General features: G+C 44.9%; 1 long non-coding RNA gene across 1 annotated transcript in view; it reads right to left on the reverse strand.

The window, feature by feature from the left end:
* The window catches only part of LOC310753138, a 475,992-nt gene that overhangs the window by 359,493 nt on the left and 92,569 nt on the right, over nt 1-23,930 (reverse strand). The window lies entirely within an intron of this gene.

Below are 23,930 nucleotides of genomic sequence, written 5' to 3' on the forward strand. Positions count from 1 at the left end.
GGGGCCTGGTAGGAATTTTTCCATTTGGCATTAGGCTTTTTGGTTTTTTCGCCTACCTCGTAGCAATCGTCACAACTTTCGTGGTATTGGTGGGTAGGTTAGGCATTGGAATAATGTGCTGTGGTGTGTCGAAGGGCTAGGTGTGGCCATCGCCTGTGCCTTCAATTTTGGGTATTCCGTTAAAGGAATCTGGCGGTCGTGTATTCTGTCCGATGCCTGCGTGGCGGGAGGCCATGGCACGACCCTCAGTGACATCAGGGGAGAGCTTATAGTTGGATTAGCATCAACAGGCTCCACCTACTGGTGAATAAACCCCCCTGTTTTAGACTCACCCCTCTCTGAGGGGGTGGAGTCAGCTGACGTAATCCAATGCCTAAGCCAATACCTTTTCACTTGCTGTAATCAATAAAGTTGTGGCCTTTTCTTGCCCATTAACCTTATATCACATGTCCTTGTGTTTTCATTCCACTACACGGGGATCGGGTCCTCGAACCACAAAATGTAGTATAAACACTGACAACTGGGAAACACTGGCCTGCAAGAGCTCCAGTTGGAGAACAGCCTTTACCAAAGGTGTCATGGACTTTGAAGATGCTTGAACTCAGGATGAAAGGGAGAAACGTGCTAAGAGGAAGGCACACTTGGCAAATCCACCCCATGATCAGCTTCCACCCAGAAATCAATGTCCCCACTGTGGAAGGACATGTGGATCCAGAACTGGCCTCCACAGTCGCTTACGGATTCATTCTTAAAACCTTGTTTATGGAAAACAATCTTACTCGGCTGTGAGGGATCAGCGAAGAAAGGCAGTGTAAGTGCAGTGGCAGACTCAGTCTGGTGCTCTTGCAAGCTTCTTATTTCTTCACTCCTTCCTCATCTGGATCAGATAAATAGCACCAATGCAACTGATCAGAGGTCAAGTGACTGGCACCATCGAATCCTGCCAAGATGTTCTACAGGAAGGGAAGGTCTGTATGTGCCACCTTTCAGATATTTGGGGGTCTGTGCCCTGTTACTGAACTATGGTTGAGGAGAGATAATTTCCTTGGCAACTTGCTCTTCAGAGTCCATTTGGGTTTACATTATAGTAGATTGTTTATTTTTGAACAGGTACGAGGCAACTTCCAGGTTGCCTACTGCGCTGGCAGTCGAGGAAGTGAAAGAAAAATAAGAGTATGTATTCAAATAGATCTTAGGAAAGTTCAGCCATGTAAAAACAAACAAAAAAAGGCATCAGAGGCCACCATGGCTAAGTGGCAACATAAATAACTGTGTCGGTGATAAGTAGAAAGCTTTTAACAGCGTAAGCAATCTGGTAAGGAGAAAAATGGAAAGCACTGTAAAAATAAGTAATAGGAAAGGAGGAGCTGGTTATTTTCATTAACTACCAGCAGATTTTTTTTGCAGTGACTTGATAGGAGTACTAAATAAAGAGTGTGCAAAAGGAACCAATGTAAATGAGGAAAGTTTCCATGATTTTGATGACCTTGTGCTAAATTTGTTGCAACTGGAAATATGAAGACCTTGCATGAAAGACCACAGAGAGAGAGAGAGCGGGAGGGAGGAAGGAAGGAAGATTCACTTTTTCCGTTTATTTCTCTAATAACTCCCACCCCCAAGAGAAATGGTGAACATTTGGAACAAATGAAATGCTTCTTAATGCAGAGTTTTACTTACCCAAAATACGCAGTATAAAGATTTTTATGCACGACTATCTACAGCTTTAAAGAATGATAATCTCCTTGCACACATAGACCAGATCCTTACCAAGATTTGTCCAGCAAGCACAATTTGACAGATGGTTGAGGCCACCCACCTGTCAATCAACTGACATCACAATAACACCAAGTGGAAGGTGCTTCAAAAGCCCAAAGTCGGGACAGGGAAGCACCTTGTATGGAGTTATGTGGAAATCCCTTCCTGAATCGGTCGAAAATTAACCTGCCATGTGCCAGTTTGTCAGGACTGAAGACTACAGTATTTCTATTTAAACCTGTCTGCCTGTCATCAACCTTGGCTGTTATATTCACAAAATCTGAGAAACTATGAATATTTTAGTGCTTAGTAGCGACTTTCCCCAACATGTTAAGAGAAAGAACATCCAACCAAGATTGTCCTAAGGAAGAAATAATGGCAACAATGCCCACTATTTATAGTGCACTTTCCTTGAATGTTCAGAGCACTCCAATGAGTTATTTAGCTATCTAATTAGTTAGCTATTAAGAATATTTAGACCCTGCCTTTCCAACAGAGTGTTTCTCAGTTGTCTGGAAATAAAAGGAAAACGGATCAAACTAGAGATGCACCATAAACACACACACACACCAAAGTAAACAGCACACACAAAAACTAGAGATAATCACATCTACCAGAAGCGTAATGTATGCCTTTAAAATCAGCCAACCTAAAGAAAAGTCACCACAGAGGGGACAAGGTGAACCTCCTGAGATGGGAATTCCAAAAGTCTTTCTGCACACACTGGAAAGGTAGTGCCATAGAGAGTCCAGTATAGTGTAGTGGTTTGAATGCCAGACTGTGACCTGAGACACCAGGGTTCAAATTTCCACTCAGCCATGAAACTTTTTGGGTGAACTAGGGTAGGGCCATTCCCATTCTCTCAGCCTAACCTACTTTGCAGGGTGGTTGTGAAGATAAAGTGGAGAGGAGAAGAACCATGTATCCTACCTTGGGCTCTTTATAGGGATATAAATGTAAATATAATTGAATAAGTACATTAACAGGATGGTCCATTTTCAAATTTTAATGCCTGGGCAGGTTCATGAAGCCCTAAATGGCCTCGGCCCTGTATACCAGAAGGAGCGTCTCCACCCCCATCATTCAGCCTAGACACTGAGGTCCTCTTCTGAGGGCCTTCTGGTGGTTCCCTCCCTACGAGAAGTGAGGTTTCAGGGAACCAGGCAGAGGGCCTTCTCGGCAGTGGCGCCCTCCCATCAGATGCCAGGGAGATAAAGAACTACACAACTTTTAGAAGACATCTGAAGGCAGCCCTGCATAGGGGAGAATTCAATGTGAGATGTTTTATTATGCTTTTCTATTTGTTGGGAGCTGCCCAGAGTGGCTGGGGCAACCCAGTCAGATGGGCGAGGCACAAATAAAATTATTATTATTATTATTATTATTATTATTATTATTAGGCTAATACTATTTTAAGGTCAGAACCAGAATTTTGAATTGCGCTCATAAACCATTGTTGCTACAAGGGAGTCCCATATCCACTGTAACACACACCCATCAATCAGCAGTCCGGCTGCAGCATTTTGAACCATTTGCAGTTCCCAAATGTTGTGGGGTTTTTTGGCTCAGTCTTGCAACAAGCTTGTGTGGTGCATCGGCAGCCTTATTGTAGACAGGAGGGCAATGATGTGGGACTAAGCCAAAGAGATGGTGTTTCAGGGGCTGGACTGAGGAGAAATTGTAGGAGCCCTCCCCACCTTTTTCCTCCAAACCTTCCCAAGGACAGGAGGACAGTATTGATTTAGAACAGTGGTTTGCGGAAGGGCATAGTCTAGAGGGAGAAAGCTGGGAAATACTGGGTGAGGAGCAGCTAGAAAAGCATACACTAGGAGAGAGACAGCTGGCTGATTCAGTGTCCTTGGACATCATTCCTGAAGCCCCCACCCCTCCCCCTAAGACTAGGTGGGCTTGGAAAGTGATGGAAGAAGAAGAAGAGGCGTTTGGATTTGATATCTGCTTTATCACTACCCTAAGGAGTCTCAAAGCGGCTAACAATCTCCTTTCCCTTCGTCCCTCACAACAAACACTCTGTGAGGTGAGTGAGGCTGAGAGGCTTCAGAGAAGTGTGACTAGCCCAAGGTCACCCAACAGCTGCATGTGGAGGAGTGGGGAATCGAACCCTGTTCACCAGATTACGAGTCCACTGCTCTTAACCACTACACCACACTGGCATAGAAAGTGCAATGGCAACAAGCTCAGATTACCCGACGCAGGAGTTAAGAGCACAATCTGGGCTCCATAGCCAATCACAGGACATTCTTCAGCCATAGTCCTGTGAAACACTGCGGCCCACATCCTGAGAGGAGAGCATGCATAGCAGAGTTCAGCGAAACATGTGGTTGTGTCAGAAATAAAGCGTTGGAGTCTTTATTTACAGCAAAATAAAACAAAAGCATCACGACAAGCTGGAAGCTGCATCTTCTCACACAGACAGTCTCTCAAAAGAGAGTGAGAGAACAAAGAGAGGAAGTTTTCACAGACTTACTTCCGTTCCCATACTCGCAACAGTACAGAAAAGGAAACACAGGATCATATGATCCAACAATGGAGAATGAAATACTGAGAGGAGTGATGTAGATTAATGGGGATGGAGAGGGGTAAACCTTTACTGGCAGCAACACCAATTTTTTGCATGCTATGCCTTCCTTTGTCTCTCACTGTGATTATTAAAGAACTTATCTGGTAAGGACACTCCTTTCGTTTGATCTGCTTAATTACTGCCACTGTGGGAAGGATCTGATTCTGTGAAGCCTGACATGCTGGTTTGCTTAGGGCCAACTGGTCAGTCCATGGAAGCAGCTAAACCAATGCCTTTAAATTATTTATTATTATTATTATTATTATTACTGCTGAAGCTGTTTTGGACAGGAGACAAAAGATGGTAAGGCACAGCGAAAAAGCAAGGAGGTTAACCGGGGAATCTGTAATGATCTTCAATAACAAATCAGAGCTGGTCAACCCTCCGTGCGCCTTCAAGTATGTTTTACCTTCTCTTGACGTTCTAATTTTCTAGATTATGCACTTTGCTACGGCTAGCTTAGTAGTGATTATTATTGTTATTATTGTTCTGCTGGATAATGCTGCATCTGCCATAAAGCACACAGAGGGTTTTTACATGTGCATTCAGGGCTGTGAGATGACACTGTTAATTTCCCTGATCCTGGCTCCACTTCAGTGCAGGAGGTGTTGCCCGCCTCACTGCCTCAGCATTTGAAAAACGATGCTTGGTTGCTCCTCTGATTACCTTTTTCCAGCATGCATCTTAAGCGGGAGCAAAGGAGTTTGTGTGAGAGAGGGAGTGAATATCAGAAATCTGCGCAAAATGCAAATCGAGGCTGCTTTTTCCCATTAAAAAGGCAGATTTAGAAAGACAGCAGCCATAATTCCAGTAATTTAGCATCTGGTGCTTTTTCTTCTTCTTCCAACAGTGCCTTTGTGTGCTAAAGAAGGGATGAGTCAAAACTACTTACCTCGTTTTGTGCTTATCTTTGTCTATGTCAAAACAATGTTTGTGTTGTCTCAATGCTATTTTCCCCAGCACTGATTCCCTTTTTCTTTGCCCTCCCTGTCCTCAGACTGACTCATTTCGCTCATGCTGTGGCTTAATCCCATTGGCTGTGGTTTTTATCAATGATGTCTGAGATAGCTCACTCAGTAGAGCATGAGACTCTTATGCTCAGTGTCACAAGTTCAAGACCCACGGTGGGCAAAAGATTCCTGCATTGCAGCCAGTTGGACTTGATGACCCTCATGGCCTCTTCCAATTCTACAATTCAACAATTCTGTGATAACAACTGCCTTGATGGAACACATGCAAAGCTCAATCCAGGCCAACTCTTTTGTCTCCCACAGTCACTGGACATGCAAAACGGCCAAGAAGCCAGACCCATTTGTAATTAATCTGGAGAGAAATGGATTATTTATCAGACATTCGGCAGATCAGACTGTGGAGACAGGAAGGAGTGCCTGGCCATCACTGCAGCCCTCTCTTCTTGCAAGGAGATCAAGGCAACATATTCTGGATAGCCAATTTTCTCATCTCAATATTCCTATGAGATACGTTTGGCTGAGAGACAGTGATTTGCCTGAGGGTATCCAATAAACTCCATGGCTGAACAGGGAGCTGGATCGATGTGTTAATCAGGTACTCAAGGGGTGTCTCAATTCAACCTTCCAGGAAATGAAAGCAAGCTGTCCAACAGTGTCAGCCGTCAGAAGGTAGCTTGCTGGGCAGCAGAGGAGCTGTCCAGAAGATAGCAGCAGGTTCCTAGAGGATGTTAAATAAGTGACTTCCAGCAGTAACAGGGTTTATGTACTCAGCCTTGTTGCCAGATAGCAGAATTCCTCCTCAATTTTGAGTCCATACAGGATGCCCTTGGCCTCAAGGTCACCACTTTGTCTCGAAAGGATAGCTGCCAATGTCTAGGACAGAATGCCTTTGCAGTTCTCAGTGACACCCTCAACTGAAAGGGAAAGGAAAAAGGAAGTGCTTCAGCCACCTTGGGGGAAAGTGACTGACTCAGATCCAAAGAAGATCCCCAATGCACTGTCTGGTCCAGATTTGTGGGACCAGTTTCCCACAGTTCCCCAGTTTGAGGCTGGGGACAAAATCTTTGCAAATACCTTCTCGACACTTGCTGATCATGGATGATTTGAGGTGACCAAGGCGGAGTTCCAGGGTGTGTTATATGTGTTGCTGCACGAGGGGGTAGCACCAGCAGCTCTCAAAGAACACAGCTTCTCCTGTAAAGGACCACCCTGATACTGAAGGAAAAGATCACCTAGTTACATGATGAGTTAATATTCATTGTTGTCCGAGGCCCAGGTGACCACAGTTCCTAGGAGTGCCTTTTACCAGCTTCAGTTGGTGCAGCTGCCATGACAGTCCCTGGCTGCCCTTAAGAAGCTGCAGGCAGCACTTCTTCTTCTTCTCTGGCGATCACTCGTAGCCGAGTAAGATTGTCTTCCATAAACACGGTTTTAACAATGAGTCCGTAAGTGACTGTGGAGGCCAATTCTGGATCTACACGTCCTTCCACAGTGAGGACATGGTTTCTGGGCGGGAGTTGATCACCATGTGGATTTGCCAAGTGTCCCTTCCTCTTAACATGTTTCTCCCTTGCGTCCTGAGTTTTAGTGTCTTCAAAGCCCATGACACCTTTGGTAAAGGCTGTTCTCCAACTGGAGCGCTCGCAGGCCAGTGTTTCTCAGTTGTCAGTGTTTACGCGACATTTTTAAAATTTCCTTGAGACAGTCTTTAAACCTCTTTTGTTGACCACCAGCATTACACTTTCCATTTTTAAGTTTGGAGTAGAGTAGTTGTTTTGGAAGATGATCATCAGGCATCCACACAACATGACCAGTCCAATGAAGTTGATGTTGAAGAATTGTTGCTTCGACACTGGTGATCTTTGCTTCTTTCAGTACACTGATATTCGTTTGCCTGTCTTCCCAAGTGATGTGTAAAAAATTTTGGAGACCCCGTTGATGGAATCTTTCAAGGAGTTGGAGATGGCATTTATAAGTGATCCATGTTTCACAAACATACAGTAAGCTTGGTAGTACATCATTGTTGCCGAAGGCTCAGGTGACCACAGTGTCTAGGAGTGCCTTTTACCAGCTCCCCTGGCTGTCCTTAAGAAGCTGAACCACTGTTCAGTGGCTGACTGTGGCAGCTTACTGTGAGCACCTAACACCACTTTTAAAAGAGTTGCACTATCTGTCAACATGCTACCAGGCCAGGTTTAGGGTTGCCTTGATCTGCTAAAGAATTTGTGTTAATCTGTCTATATTTAGGACATCCTTCATGGTATAGTATTGGGGGCCTGATCTTGACACATTTTTTTTTTCTTGTAAGCCGGACCCTAAATAATTTGCATCACTGCAATAACCAATGGTGGTAATTGAGGGGTCCAGCAGGAGGAGGGAATCCAGTCAGTCCTGACTGACTCCTGGGCTCCTGGGATATGGTCTCAGGATTCTGCCCAGGTTCCATGTCTCTTGCTGATTTTGATCGATGCTGAGAACCATGGCAGAATGATGATTCAAGAAGGATCCTCCTATTCTAATATTGGGACTTGGCAGGTCCTGGCAGCAGGACATGAAACTCACATTGACTTGGTGCAGTTTCTTTAGCGCGGCACTTTCAGGCAAATGTTGAGCACCTTTCGTTTAAAAGAGAGGACACAACCTGCAAAATCCATAGCCCTTTTCGTGCTCAAACACCTAAGTAAGCAAGAAATTCAATTGCAGGCATCCGTTTCACTTTCCCAATGCAGCAAATGTGGATCTTTGAACAATCTCAGTGTCTTCATTGATGGATGATCAGTGGCTGGAAAGATTTGACTGACAATACATCCCCCAAATGCCTCTCAGCTCTGCCTCATTGACATCAAGTGGCACAAGCAGCAGAGCACTCAGGCTCTGAAATGTTCCCTCATTAAGTAAAGGATCAAAGACCGCTAAATTGTCCTAAATATAGACAGATTAACACAAATTCTTTAGCAGATCAAGGCAAGTAACCAGATTAGCTTGAAAGCTTTTACAATTGTTCAGTTTAGGTTTTCAGCTTTTGGGATGGAAAAAAAGAAAGAGTAAGGGAGTAAGACTATTACCATTGCATTACTTGCTTTCTTTTTGGATAATATTAGCTCAGTTTCCTTATAAACTTGTAGGAAATGCCTGGCTTTAAATAACAAAGCTATGAGTATCTAATTATAAAGGCAGATGTGATGCAATAAAGAATTAACTTCTTGCATTAAAAGGACCAGATGGGAAGAACATATCACCAGCAGGTACTGCAATACCACTTGTAGTAGTAGTAGTAGTAGTAATAATAATAATAATAATAATAATAATAATAATAATAATAATATTTATAGCCCACCCATCTGGCTGGGTTGTCCCAGCCACTCTGTGCAGTTTCTAACAAAATAAAACAAAATCAAAAATCAAAAACTTCCTGATGCAGGGCTGTCTTCAGATGTCTTCTAAAAGTTGTGTAGTTCTTTATCTCCTTGACATCTGATGCCAAAAAACAAAACAAGACAAAACGAACAGACCAAGATGTCATATTTAGTATGTAGATGCACTGGCGAAGGAAGAGGAGGGCGGGGAGAGCGCACCGCCCCCGACAGTGCAATCCCGGTGGGGTGCCATATTGGGCACTATGCCCCTGAAGGCACACCACGCCCCCAGGATGCATGCCATGCCCCTGCGGGTGGTGTGCCATGCCCGCGGGATACACACCAGCCACACCCCCGCCTGCTCTCTGCCCCCTGGTGCCGGAGCATGAAGCTCCGCCACTGTGTAGATGAAACTACACATTTTAGAAACCACAGTGTTCTTTTGCACCAGAGCGGTTTAGTCATGCTGGCCACATGACCCGGAAATGCTTTCTGCGGACAAATACCGGTGCTCTCAGCCTGAAGCGAGATGAGCACCGCACCCCATTGTCAAATTCAACTGGACTTTACCTTACATTTACCTACCTTTAGTACAGTGGTAGATCTGTTTAAGAACTTAATCTGTTCCGGAAGTCTGTTCTTAAACCGAAACTGTTCTTAAACTGAGGCGTGCTTTCCCTAATGAGGCCTCCCGCCGCCAGTGCCCTTCCACCATTCCACGTTCATTCTTAGACTGAGGTAAAGTTTGCTAACTGGAACACTACTTCTGGTTTTGCGGAGTTCGTAAACCGAATATTTTGTAAACTGGGCTGTTCTTAAACCGAGGTACCACTGTACTGCTTTGAGGAGGGTGGGGGATGGTTGATTTATTTATTTTTTAGCCACAAACTTTTGATCTGCAGAGTTTTGGGTGAGTTGAGAGAACTTTACTGTGCGGTGAGCTGAACCACTTGAGATAGGTAATCTCCAATATTAATCCCCAAAAGATGAATGAAACATTGAGTGCGCTGATGCTTTGAGGTTAAAATGTGTCAGTGGAAAAGACAGTCATAATGCAGAAAGGTCCCTCAGAGCTTTAAATCAACAACAGCAGTTCACCCAAGAGTCTATTGCTGTTTGCAAACCTGCCATAAATTCTTAATAGTAACTGAAAACATCATAGCAGGTTTCAGATACCTTGTCTAAGCCAAATAAATTTTCAGGTACTTAAGTGCCACTTATTTTCTGAAGTGCCACAATATAGTGTAAGTCCCTGTCTTCATATTGTACTTTGTATATAGTGATTTACCTAGAATTAGATACACTAGTAATATAACTCCTATCAGTCTTTCTTTTGGGGGGGACGTGGAGGGGGGATTTCATTCTTCCTAAGGAAAATAGACACATCAGAAGATTGTTATTTTCTTCCCAAGCTCAATAAATATGTAGATAGACAAAGGGGGCATCCAGACTGTATCTGCCACATTTTATTGTTGTTTAGTCATTTAGTCGTGTCCGACTCTTCATGACCCCATGGACCAGAGCATGCCAGGCACTTCTGTCTTCCACTGCCTTCCGCAGCTTGGTCAAACTCATGTTAGTAGCTTAGAGAACACTGTCCAATCATCTCGTCCTCTGTTGTCCCCTTCTCCTTGTGCCCTCCATCTTTCCCAACATCAGGGTCTTTTCCAGGGAGTCTTCTCTTCTCATGAGGTGGCCAAAGTCTTGGAGCCTCAGCTTCAGGATCTGTCCTTCCAGTGAGCACTCAGGGCTGATTTCCTTCAGAATGGATAGGTTTGATCTTCTTGCAGTCCATGGGACTCTCAAGAGTCTCCTCCAGCACCATAATTCAAATCCATCAATTCTTCGGCGATCAGCCTTCTTCCAGCTTTCTCTTCGTAATCTGGTGACTCATAATCTGGTGAACTGTGCTCACGTCTCCGCTCCTCCACATGCAGCTGCTGGGTGACCTTGGGCTAGTCACACTTCTCTGAAGTCTCTCAGCCTCACTCACCTCACAGAGTGTTTGTTGCGGGGGAGGAAGGAAAAAGAGAATGTTAGCCGCTTTGAGACTCCTCAGGGTAGTGATAAAGCCAGATATCAAATCCAAACTCCTCCTCTTCTCCTTCTTCCTTCTTCCCACCACAAGAGATGCAAATAATAATAATTTGTCCACACCTTACTTTCATGAATCTACATGTCAGCAATCTTTGCTGGCAGTGAGACTAACCCATGTGTAGAAACTGCTTCTGTGTGGGTTGGCTTTTCTGAGAGAGGGTGAGGTTGCTAAGTGAGAATGAAGGGTTTCCATGCTATCATCCCAGGGGATTACATCCACCAGATATCGCTTCTGGCACAGTTAACATCCTTTGTGATCTACGCACCTACCTTGCTGTTCCCAGAGAAGAAAGATCTAGCAGTTTGGACGTGACCAAGTACTGCTTCTGTCATGTTTGAAGTCTATACATGCCTAGTCTGAAGTAGGTCCCATTCAGTTCAGGGGGACTTAATTTTAATTAAATGTATGTAGGATTGCTACCTAAATGAACTATTTATTTATACAACACAACTAAAAAGAATAATAAAAATTGCATTGCTCTGTTATTTAAAATCTGAATCTGAACTGGAGCATGCAAATGAGTGCATTTTTATGAGTGGAGAGGTTGAGTATATTTAGTAGCTGAAATTTATTATTATATTACACACACACACACACACACACACACACACAAAACATGTTCGAGTTCGAGACCGTTCGAGTTCTGAAACATTCAAAAACTGAAAACTCAGTATGGAAGCCTCAAAATGGAAAAGTCAATACGGAAAACTCAATATGGAAGCCGTGTTTCTGGTTCGACTTCCAAGGCGTGTTCAAAAACCGAAGCACTTACTTGTGGGTTTACGGCGTTTGAAAACTAAAATGTTTGTCAACGGAGACGTTCTCACTCTGCGTGTGTGTGAACTTACCATTAGCCAAAGAGGCTTTTAAACACAGCTTAATTTTAAATAATGCCTCTGTTTGCATTTCTGTGACCATTGACTGAAAACTCAGGGTCTGATGGTGAGGTTAAGGTACTGTTTCACAAACTTCTCATAGCCATTGGATTGCATTTCACTTGTGCAGTGTCTCAGCCTAACCCCAACCCAAAGTATGGGAACTGTTGGGTCACAAGTTTTATTTTTTATTAAAAGAAAAATGCTTTTCCATTTTAGGGAAGTTTTTTTATTTTCGATGTTGTCGCTTCTTTATTATTCATATTCTGTTGGGAGTCACCCAGAGTGGCTGGGGAAACTCAGCCAGATGGGCGGGGTATAAATTAATTATTATTATTATTATTATTATTATTATTATTATTATTATTATCATTATTATTTCTGAATTTGTTTTCCACAGCAGAAATGTAAGGAGATGAGACAATCACAGAGTAAAAAATGAAGCTGCGTAGCTTGGATGCTTCAATGTTCCAAGAAAGAGAAACGTTTTAATGTAGTCCCCACTGTACAAAAATTTCCAAGGTTGATCCTCTGCTAGGGGAGTGTTTTGTAACAGCCTTGTTGGGGGAGCAGATTCTTTTCCCACAATACCATGTTTAAATACGTCATTACTGCTACATGTTACGAAAAAGGAGCAATGCTGCTGAGTGCTCCAGATGGCTGGAAAGCCAAACAGGATGTTGTTGTTTTGGGACTGTACCGTGGGAACAAGGAACAGTCTATTATGTGCACTGAGCACCGGATGTTAGCTCAGAGTGTCACATGACCCTGTACTGGAAGTACATGGGTGGAGTTATTCTCTCTCTGCTGTGGCTGTAAAGAGGGTGCAGACATGTTGTTCTCTGCACTGAGGAAAGACAGAAATAAAGGCATGTAAATACATTTCTGTCTGTCTCTTTCCCCTCCCTGGGGATGGCAGGGAGTGAGGGAGGAGGAGTGGCTGTGTTCTTCTCACGTAACGAAGAAGGATCGGCCGATAAAGACCTCGCCTTGTCTTGCCGGGAGTCGCTGACGGGGGAGGCCAACAAGGAATCAAGCCGGGCACCTGGAGAGTGCCAAATGCCTCTGAATCGAAGGCTTGAATCCACATATGGTAGCAGACGCTGCTGGTTATCTGATCCATGGGAATCAGCATGAGAGGTGAGAGGTTGATGAATCGTGTGCCATCCTCTGCACCAAGGAAAGAAGATAACGTCTGCAATTGCAGCCAGAAGCTGAACAGACGGCTGGCCCCAAGAGGGGGTGTTTTCCAAGCCACGGAGCCCCAAAAAGGTATGCTGAATATCGGGCTAAAAGTGTGAATGCAGATTGATTTATTCTCTGGTTCACGAGAGAGCTGCATTTGGAAAAAAACAGCTCTGAGAGAAAGGCTTGCATACCAGGAATTCCTGTGGTGAGATAAGGATTCCCGTCCCGGGGAAGGTTGCTAAGCAACGACAGTCAGGGCAGTGGAAAACTACTGACACCTGGGGCTGGCTCAGTCAGAGCCGGGAAAGCGAAAGTTTGTTTTGACTTTGAGACAGCTTTGAGAATTGCCTGCCTGAGTGAGAGGCAGAAAAACAGCTCAAAAAGGAGCTTTTGGATTTTACTAGCTCGAGGGTGAAGAGCTGAGACTTGAGTTCAGCATGGATGCCAAGAAGGGGGGAGTGCCCCTGAGTGCCGTGGTTCAGGATGAACACAGCCGGCATGCTGCACTGGAAGTAAAGGACAGGGGGAGGGAGGAACGGAGTTCTAATTCCCCCACTGATGTTGAATAGAATATCATTTATTACGGCCATAGGCCCATACAGGTAAAAACAACACATAAATAACAGCTTGTGCCGTAAGGAGAAAAAAAAAGCAATCGCTAAAACACTACTATAACAATAAAATACTATAAAATGGAAGGGCATACTACGCCTTAATTAGCTTGTAGAGCTCCTTGGCGTCGCTTTTGGGAAAGGACAGCAACTAGGAACCTAGCCACCTTCAGGGTCGTGTGGGTATCCTTGTCCTGCAAGATTTGGGCAAGGTGGAATTTTGGTGGGGTACCCTCTAGTTTCTGTATGATTGATCCCAACAAATTTGCCCGTAGCACATTAAACAAGGGGCAAGTGAACATAATGTGCTGGAGCGACTCCGGCGACACCTTATCACATTCGCACACGGCGGGGGCTTGACCCTTTGAGAACCTATGTCTCAGGACATTGGAGGGAAAAACGTTAAACCTCGCTTTGGTGAAGGCCAGTCTATGTGCAACAGTCGAAAGGGAGGAGAGGTATGATGGAACGCAGTAAGTTAAAGTGATACCAATGTTCTGGGGCGAACAAACACCTCCCCCCAGCGTATAATTTCGCTGTAAATCGATGTCATCCAGTCTTTGGCGGATCAGTCTCTGAGCAGTGATTTGGTCTAGTTTTAGGGAATCTGAGGGAGAGATTCCATAACTCAGGAGTTTGGCATGAATTCTGCTAGTCCAAAGGCTGGAGAATTCATCTCGCCATAAGCATTGGGCAAGGTAATGGTTTGGTAATCTATGCCACAATGATAACCAGTAATTGAAGACTTGCTTCCACAGGCAAGTTTCTAGGGATGCGACCTTCAATTCTAGTCGCATGGCTGCGTTGCTTACGCACAGGGGGAGCATTAGGAGCCGACGTAGGAATTGGCTTTGCAGAGTCTCAAGGGGAGCAAGATCTGTCATCACGGCCCAGAGCGGGGCAGCATAAGCAAGCACGGCAACCACTTTTGCCTTGAACACCTTTAGGGCCGAGGGAACATGCAAAGCTCCGTCCGAAAAGAAGAATCGGAGGAGCGCATATGACAAGGTTTTGGCCTTATTAAGTAGGTGTTGAATGTGAGCTTTCCACCCCAAATTGTATTGAAAAATGACTCCTAGGTATTGAAATTTTAGGACTTGCTCTATTTTTGCCCCACCAAGCTTCCATTTGTATAATCTCCGGCTTCTGGAGAAGATCAGGATCTTGGACTTGGCATGGTTGATGGTTAATTGATTGAGTTGACAATACGTGGCAAAGATCTTCAGAGCTCTGGTTAGTCCAACACGTGTATAGGATAGAATTACCGCGTCGTCCGCATATAAAAGGAGTGGGCAGCGGTAATCCGCTAGTCTAGGCGCGTGTGTACTTGGAGATGAGTTGACTAGGGGTGCTCGCATGTCGCTGATGAATAGGTTGAATAGGCAGGGAGCCAATATACATCCTTGGCGCACTCCCTTGTTTATTGGTATCGAGTTTGTAAGGTCGCCCGCTGGAGTGAATCTCACTCTGGCAAGGGTACCTTCGTGGAGCTGGCTTATGAGCCATAAGAGTCTTCTATCAATGCCCTGTTTCGCAAGTTTCTCCCAAAGAATATTTCTAGGAACGCTGTCAAAGGCTGCCTTTAGATCTAAGAAGGCAGCACAGAGGTAGCCCCGGGGGGGGGGGGAGGAGTACTTCCGTGCCAGATGATAAAGAACTATCGCATGATCGGTTGTAGAGCGTTTAGTTCTGAACCCTGCTTGTTCATGGCCAATCTGGTTAGTCTCATCTACCCATCGCAATAATTTAGTCATCAAAAAGCTGGCATAAATTTTCCCTATAATCGAAAGGAGGCTGATGTTACGGTAGTTTTCCGGCTCCGTTGGAGAACCTTTTTTATGAATTGGTACAATAATGGCCTCCTTCCATGTTTTGGGGATGAGACCGGAAGCGTTGATTGCATCGAAGGTTTTGGCCAAGATGCCGGCCCACCATTGTGGGTGTAGTTTGATGGCTTCAGCAGGGATCAGGTCGGGCCCAGGGGCTTTGCCCGGTTTCAGCTGAGCTATTAACTTGGCTATTTCATCAGGATCGGTGGGAGGCCAAATAGGTAGGTGGGTAAACAGGTGCATCAGATGGTCGGAGGGAGCATCTGCCTGTGAGAAGCATTTCTTCAGGAACCGTTCCCATGTCGGTGCAGAGATGACTGTCCTTGGGGAATTCCTCCCCCTTCTGTTAATCAAAGACCAGAATTCCCTGGATCTGTGTGGTTTTGAAGCAGTAATCAGAGCCTGCCAACGATTATGTTGCCACTCACGCTTGGCAATTATCTGCGTGCGTTTGTAAACTTGCTTGGCTTGTGCATAGCTAGCTGGCAGAGTAGATGCATCAGAGGTCTTGTATGCATTATATATAGCACGGAGGCGCTGTCTTGCTTGTTTGCACTGAGAATTATACCAGGGAGCACCGTGAGTATACTCGTTTCGATTTAAATTTTTGGGTGGTAACCTGAAGAAGGACGTAAGATCAGTCATATGATGGTAGAAGTGCTTCAATACTATGCTATGCTCGTCTGAGGCAGAGCCTATGTTGGGATAGGGCCCGAGGATTTCTTTTTGAAAGAATTCCAGGAACTTTTGAGCCTGTGTCTCCGACCATTTGATTCCTCTTACTTGGAAAGATTCGTTGGTTACCATCTGAGTCGCATGTCTATGAGCCTCCGGCTGCCAGTTCAGGGAAAGCTTAGCAACAAGGGGAAGGTGATCACTAAATTGTACATTCTCGATCTTAAAAGTGGAAGTACACTTAAATAGATCCCTAGAGACCAACAGGTAATCGAGGACGCTGTTTGATTTAACGCTCAGGTGGGTGAAATCCCCTGGAATATCGGGGAGGCATGTGCCATTTAAGGGGACCAAATTCAAACGGATGGCCATTTGATAGAGGAGTACTCCAGCCTCGTTTACTCTGTGGTCCTTAGAAGTTCTCTTCATGATGTGTTCCAGGTCATAATTATCAAGGTTTGGGGTAACCCACCATTTGGCTTTGGTCAACGAGTCCCAATTTGCTGCCGTACGGGCATTAAAATCACCACCAATTATGGCCGGGGTGTTAGGAAACTTAACATAGCATGAAAGCAAATGCTCTTCTAGCGAGCCCCATTTAGAGCCCAGTTCAAGGGAAGAACCCCCAGGTGGCAAGTAAACATTTGTAACTAGGAGCGAGATCTTTTCCCCCGCAATCAGCCCGGTAAGGGCGTAGGGAGGCAAGGCCTGTACTAGAGTAAATTTGGAATGTAGGTTGAGGGAGATGCCTATTATTAGGCCCCCTTTAGGGCGGCCTCCTTTCAGGGAGGGGCAGGCAGGGAGTTCTAGAAGCTCAAAGCCATTTAGCACAATTTTTTCTACTTCCCACGATTCTTGGAACAAAATGATATGAAACCGATTGATATACTCCAAGAATTCTGGCTCATGTTTTTTTCCCCTCCAGCCCGCAATGTTCCAGCTGAGGACTGATAGGGGGGAGTTCCTGTTGTGTTCAATTCGCTGTCATTTCGGGGAGAGAAGTGGGTCCTTTGGAGGCAGGGCAGACCCCACAAAAAAGTCAGTTATTTTACTTTGCATGGCAGGCACCTGCTGGAGGTACCTAATCTTGGAGTTGGTAGTGGGGTGTTCAGACTGGGACAACAGAGCGGGTCTCCCGCTGGCTAACCCAAGGGTGGCCACTTCATTAGGAGGCTCCACAGGATTTGCAGAGACTGCCCCACCGCGAGGTCTGAAGGTCGCCAATGAAACCATTTGATTTATATGTCCGGCCGGGTCTTCAGTCAAATCCGGATCATTTTTTGATGTAGGTGGAACGCTCCCCTGACCTGATGCTAGCGAAGGTACTGGGGATGCTCGACGTACAGATACCGTTTGTATGTCGTGTCTGTGCCGCTCAGGAGAATATGAGGACTCCAATTCCGGCATTGATGGATTAGATGGTAAGGAATTGTTTTGGTGGAGGGGACTCTGAATTACACTCTTCAGCGGGGGACTCTTGGAGGGCGAGTCAAAATTTATCAGGAGTTGAGATGAAAGGCCAACTTGTGAGGCAAAACCTGGGTCTGCCAAGCGTTGATGGGCTTTGCCCACAGGTGGGGGAGGCATGGGTTTAGGAGCTGGACTGAGGTGTGGAAGTCTTCCTGCTTCCTTAGAACACGACTCCGAAAAGCTGGCATGGTTATCCTGAGAAGTGGGCAGGACTTTTCCGTTCTTCTGGACATATATGAGCTGATGGTTAAGTACTTCTAATCTATCAATTATTTCTTGTTGTTCCCTCGGTGGAAGGTTGCCAAAGGTGGCTAAAAGCTCTCTTTCCTCCGGCGGGGTCAGAGAATTACATGCGCCAGTGGATTCCTTTAGAGCTCGTGGGGAGCTGATGTTGCTACTGGAGAGGATGCTGTAGCTTTGAACGTTGTCCGATGCTACAATTGCAGACAGGCTGGGCATCTTCAGCGGAGCTGCAAGAAGCCACGCCAGCCGAAAGGAGCAAAGGGCCGCTCAGCAAAGCCTGAGGCGTCAGGCAAAGGTCATACCAAGCCTATGGTGGAACCTGCAAGGGCTTTGATGGCGAAAGGAACCACGCCAGATGTTGGGAACGCGTTTATTATCGACACTGCAGCGACGGTTCATATGTCCCCACACAGAGGACTCTTTTCATCGTTTAAGAAGCAAAGCTTCGCTGTGACACAGGCCAACGGTCAGGAGCTGGAAGCGACCGGAAAAGGGACTGTCTATCTTAAGAGTCTGAACTTGACAATAAACAATGTTTACTTGGTTCCTGAACTGAAGTTCAATCTGCTGAGTGTTTCGCAGATTGCAAAGAAAGGACTGAGACTGTCCTATGATGATAAGAGCTGCGAGATCTTCAAAGATGGAGAGTTATATCTTTCTGCCAGACAGAAAGATGGACTGTATTTGTTGACTTTTGACCAAAGTGATTACATGGAATGTAATTCTGAGTCTAACATGATTTCTCTTGCAGGTGTGACCAAAACGAGCGCCAAGAAGGTGGCCAGGGTCGACAGAGCGTTTCAGCGGGTGTATGCTGATGTGATTGGTCCTCTAGAACCATCTAGAGGCAATGCAAGATTTTATCTTGTGTGTGTGGATCATTTCTCTAACTTTGTCTGGGTTTATGTGTTAAAGAAACCACAGGAAGCCTTGGAAAGGTTTCAAGAGTTTTGTGACAAGGTTAAAGACATGCATGATGCTAACATTGATTGTCTTTTGACAGATGAGAAGCAGATTTTTCTTTTACAGGATTTCCAGAGGTTCCTGCAGAAGAAGGGGATCAGACACAAGATTGCTGTTTCAGCGGAAGCGTGGAACAGGGGTGTTTGTGTAAAAGTGAACAAAGAATTGCAAAAGGGAATGAATGCGCAATTGCTTAGTTCACATCTGCCACATGAGTTTTGGGCGGAGTCACTCATGTCGTATTGTCATGCATGGGTGAGAAAGGTGTCGAAAGAGTTGGGAAGTTCTCCTTTTGAGAAACTGTTCCAGAGAAAACCTTCTGTTGCCCATTTCAAGGTTTTTGGGTCTCATGTGAGGACAGAAGCTCCAGGTGGAGTAAAGAATGCCAGAGGCATTTTTGTGGGATATGAAAAGGGTCTCTACAGAGTAATTTTGTCTGAATCTGGTCAGGTGATTCTTACAAAATTTCTAGAGAGTGCTCCTGAAAAGGAGAGAGTGATAGAACACACATTTCCCACAGAGGACAATTCAGATGATGATGATGATTTCACAGAGTACAGTGGTACTGAGAGTGACAGTGATAGCTCAGACAGCTCTGTTGTCACAGTCATTGAGAGGAAATCTCACACAATGGATAGACCTTCACAGGTGAAGGATGAACCACTGTTTACTGTTGGAACTGGTTCTCCTAAGAGTCCTGAGACAGAACCAGTGAGCAGAGAGGATCAGCACCTCATACGTAGGTCTGAGAGAGTTACAAAGGGTCAACCACCCAAGAGGTACTCAAAAGAGTTTGCTAACTTAGCTGTTGCATGTGTTGCTGTTGTAAACAACCGAGGACAGGTTGGAGCTGTGTCTAAGTCAGAGACAAAGACACAACAGAGAGTTGCTAGCCAAGGTAATGCAGATGCACTCATTCCTTGGAAGCCAGACAACCAGAGAGGTACACTGGGGAAACCAGTGGCGGGTAGTTCCAAGGGTGGAACTGAAACAACAGGGGAGTGTTATGTGTATAACAACTGTTTGTTTTCTTCTCTGGATCACGCTTTGCTTGCCGCAACTTGCATTGATTCTTTTGGGGGAGGTTGTTACGAAAAAGGAGCAATGCTGCTGAGTGCTCCAGATGGCTGGAAAGCCAAACAGGATGTTGTTGTTTTGGGACTGTACCGTGGGAACAAGGAACAGTCTATTATGTGCACTGAGCACCGGATATTAGCTCAGAGTGTCACATGACCCTGTACTGGAAGTACATGGGTGGAGTTATTCTCTCTCTGCTGTGGCTGTAAAGAGGGTGCAGACATGTTGTTCTCTGCACTGAGGAAAGACAGAAATAAAGGCATGTAAATACATTTCTGTCTGTCTCTTTCCCCTCCCTGGGGATGGCAGGGAGTGAGGGAGGAGGAGTGGCTGTGTTCTTCTCACGTAACGAAGAAGGATCGGCCGATAAAGACCTCGCCTTGTCTTGCCGGGAGTCGCTGACGGGGGAGGCCAACAAGGAATCAAGCCGGGCACCTGGAGAGTGCCAAATGCCTCTGAATCGAAGGCTTGAATCAACATACATTGCAGAGATCTAAATAGAGGCTAAAAAAAGAAAAGAAAAAAGGGGATAGGAGAAAAGGAGATATTTGATGGGGGGGTGCCTCACATCATCTACAGTACATGACACTGTCTTTATGAATTCTGTCCCTTGGATGCTTAAAGGAATTCCCTCTGTGACCTTTATTCCATTGAAGAGGGCAAGTATTACAGCCCGGAACAGGTGGTACATTAAGGCTTTTGATCATACTATAAACCACCTCTCCATTGCATAAGAGACTATTGGAAATGTAATGAAAATGTAATGAAGGCAAAATTCTCACTTACCAAATGGTGCTGTGTGCAGTGGAACTAATTGGATGGTAATATAAAATATTGTAAAAACAAAGCGATGGTGCCATAGGGGGAACTAGTAATATATTCATAAGCCAAAAAATAAAAAGGCTCTCCCAGATGTAGGAGGGGATGAAGGGGGCTTTAAAACATCTAAATGCAACCCAGCAAAGTTCTCATAAATTTGGTTTCAAATTTGAAGATGCGACTAGTCCCTGTGATTCTCTGTTAAGATATATTAAGGTAATGTGCCTGTTCTCAATCTGCATGCAACCTCTGAGATAATCCATGGGGGTGTGAGCATGCTGATGACCCCAAAACAGATAAGCTTAGGATGAAATCCTATGAACGTTTGCTATGGAATACGTCTCACTGAACACAGTGGCACTTAGTTGCAATGGATTGGGCTGGGTGTCAGTGATGCCCAGACTGCCTGCTGTAACAGTGAGCACTTTATGTACCATGGGAAGTAAATTGGCCAAATAAATAAATAAAGGGTCCTCTTGTGTAGGGGCTTAATGTGGGTGGACTGGGCAGCTGTCCATCCCTTCGCCAACCAGCACCTAATCAATGGAATCTCTCTTTGCAAACTAGCCCTGACCTGGGAGCAGAGATAAGGCAGGGGAACGCATGGCATACAAAGGATGAAAAGGTCAAAGTGGCTATGATAAAATGGGCTAAGGGTTTTGGTTATAATATTCAGTTAGAATCATGGGGAAAGTTATGGAATGAAGGAATTAAATTTACTGCCTGCAGTGCTTCAAAAGAAAATGTTATGAAAATGATGTACAGTGGACGATTGGGTTGCAAACGTGATCCGTCCGGGAGGCATGTTCGCAACCCGCAGCGTTCGCAACCCGACATCTGCACATGCGCGGGTCGCAATCTGGCGCTTCTGTGCATGCGCAAAGCGTGATTTAGTGATTCTGTGCATGTGCAAGCGCCAAACCCCAGGAGTAACCTGTTCTGGTACTTCTGGGTTTGGCACGGTGTGCAACCCGAAATCACGCAACCCAAAACGTCTGTAACTCGAGGTATGACTGTACAGATGGTAAAAGGTAAAAGTAAAGCACCCCTGACAGTTATGTCTAGTAGCAGATGACTCTGGGGTTGCGGTGCTCATCTTGCTTTATAGGCCGAGGGAGCCGGCGTTTGTCCACAGACAGTTTTTCCGGGTCATGTGGCCAGCAGGACTGAGCCGCTTGTAGCACAACAGAACACCAAAACCAGAGCAGCACATGGAAACGCCGTTTACCTTCTCACTGGAGCAGTACCTATTTATCTACTTGCACTGTGTGCTTTTGAACTGCTAGGTTGGCAGGAGCTGGGACCAAGCAACAGGAGCTCACCCCATCATGGGGATTTGAACCGTCAACCTTCTGATCGGCAAGCCCAAGAGGCTCAGTGGTTTAGACCACAGCCCCACCCACGTCCCTATGCCACCCGCGTATAACACCAATTAAACTTGCTAAAATGTAAAGGATGAGAAATAAGGAATGTTGGAAATGTAAAGAAAAGGAGGGAAATTTATGGCACATGTGGTGGACATGCAGTAAAGTAAAAGCTTACTGGGAAATGATATATAATGAGTTAAAGAAAATGTACAAAAGTACATTTGTTAAAAAACCAGAAGCATTTTTATTGGGCATAGTAGGTGAAGAAATCCTGAGAAAGGATCAGAAACTTTTTATGTATGCAACAATGGCAGCAAGGATTCTTTTAGCCCAAAAGTGGAAGCAGTAGGAATTGCCAACAATTGAGTCTGTTGGAGTTTGGTGTATATGTAGCAGTGGAATACAGAAATAAATAATTTGGTATAAATGCTGGTTGAAAGAACAAAGGAATTTAAGATTTATCACTCCTTGCAGACAAAGCTATTCTGAGTACCACCTTATAAGGGCCATAGTGGAGTAAAAAGGTTAACAGAATTGTCTGATGCGAACACTGGAAAAGAAGAAGGAAGGAAGGAAATTCTTAGCAGAAAACATAATCTACTCCTCAAATGCTTATTGATGAAAGGCACCGGGGGTTGCGCAGCCATTACCTTTAAGGCCACTTCTTTTGCAAAAACGAAAACGCTTGGTCCTGTTTCAATCATTCAACTGCTTCCATTGCAGATATAAGGATGATGATGATGATGATTTCATTATTTCATTATTTATATGCCACCCATTCTGGGCAGCTCCCAGCAAAATATTAAAAACACAATAAAACATCAACCATTAAAAACTTCCCTGAACACAGTTGCCTTCTGATGTCTTCTTAAAGTTGTTTATCTGTCTGACCTCTGATGGAAGGCCATTCCACAGGGCAGGCACCACTGCCGAGAAGGCTCTCTACCTGGTTCCCAGTAGCTTCAGGTCTCATAGTGAGGGAACAGCCAGAAGGCCCTTGGAGCTAGACCTCAATGTCTGTGCTGTACAATGGAGGAGGAGACGCTCCTTCAGGTATACAGGACTGAGGTTGTTTAAAGGTCAGCACCAACACATTGAACTGTGCTCAGCCAGTGTAGGTCTTTCAGGACTGGTGTTATATGGTCTTGGTGGCCACTCCCAGTCACCAGTCTAGCTGCCATGTTCTGGATTAGTTGTAGTTTCTGAGTCATCTTCAAAGGTAGCCCCACATAGATTACATTGCAGTAGTTCAAGCGGGAGATAACCAGAGCATGAACCACTCTGCTGAGACAGGGCACAGGCAGGTGGGGTTTCATCTGGCGTAAACTGGACGCAGAATTAACAAAAACATCAAATTTAACCAAAACCGGCCAACCAGGTGTTTTTTTAAAAAAGAAAAAAATCAACCCCCTCAAAAACACCTTTCAGCATCTGAATAAATAAATAAAAGCCGCAAAGACAAGAGCAACAGCTTTCCCGAGCAAATTAGAGAAATAATAGAGATGCTACTATAAAACAACCGACAGTATATTTTATTTATATTTATAACCATAATAAATCGGTGTTGGTAACCACTGAAACAAAGATCCCATTGAAGTAAAACATGCTGGATAATAATTTTATATTATCACTTGTATAGTTACCACAGTTTTACAACAGCATGCATAATCCAAATATAATTTTACTGTTTGGAAAGGGCGGGGGGCGGGGAGGTTGGAGCAGAGTGAGCCGTGCTGAAAAATGCAACACTTCCCATGATGGATGAAGCCCAGTTAGCAGCTCAAGCAATCTGCCAAGGACTGCTCCTCAAATGCTTATTGATGAAAGGCACCAGGGTTGCGCAGCCATTACCTTTAAGGCCACTTCTTTTGCAAAAACGAAAATGCTTGGTCCTGAAATTGTCACTTCAATGACTTTATAGTAATTGGAGCATTTTTTTCACCCCTCCTGCCGGTCCAGCTAATCCTTCAGTAAAATTCAATTTTATGCAAGGCAGTTTTATTATTGAGAGACATCTTCATTCATCTAAATACTTCGGCCGGTTAATGCACTAGC

The sequence above is a fragment of the Podarcis filfolensis genome (assembly GCF_964270895.1).
Source record: "Podarcis filfolensis genome assembly, chromosome: 17".
NCBI lineage: Eukaryota > Metazoa > Chordata > Lepidosauria > Squamata > Lacertidae > Podarcis > Podarcis filfolensis.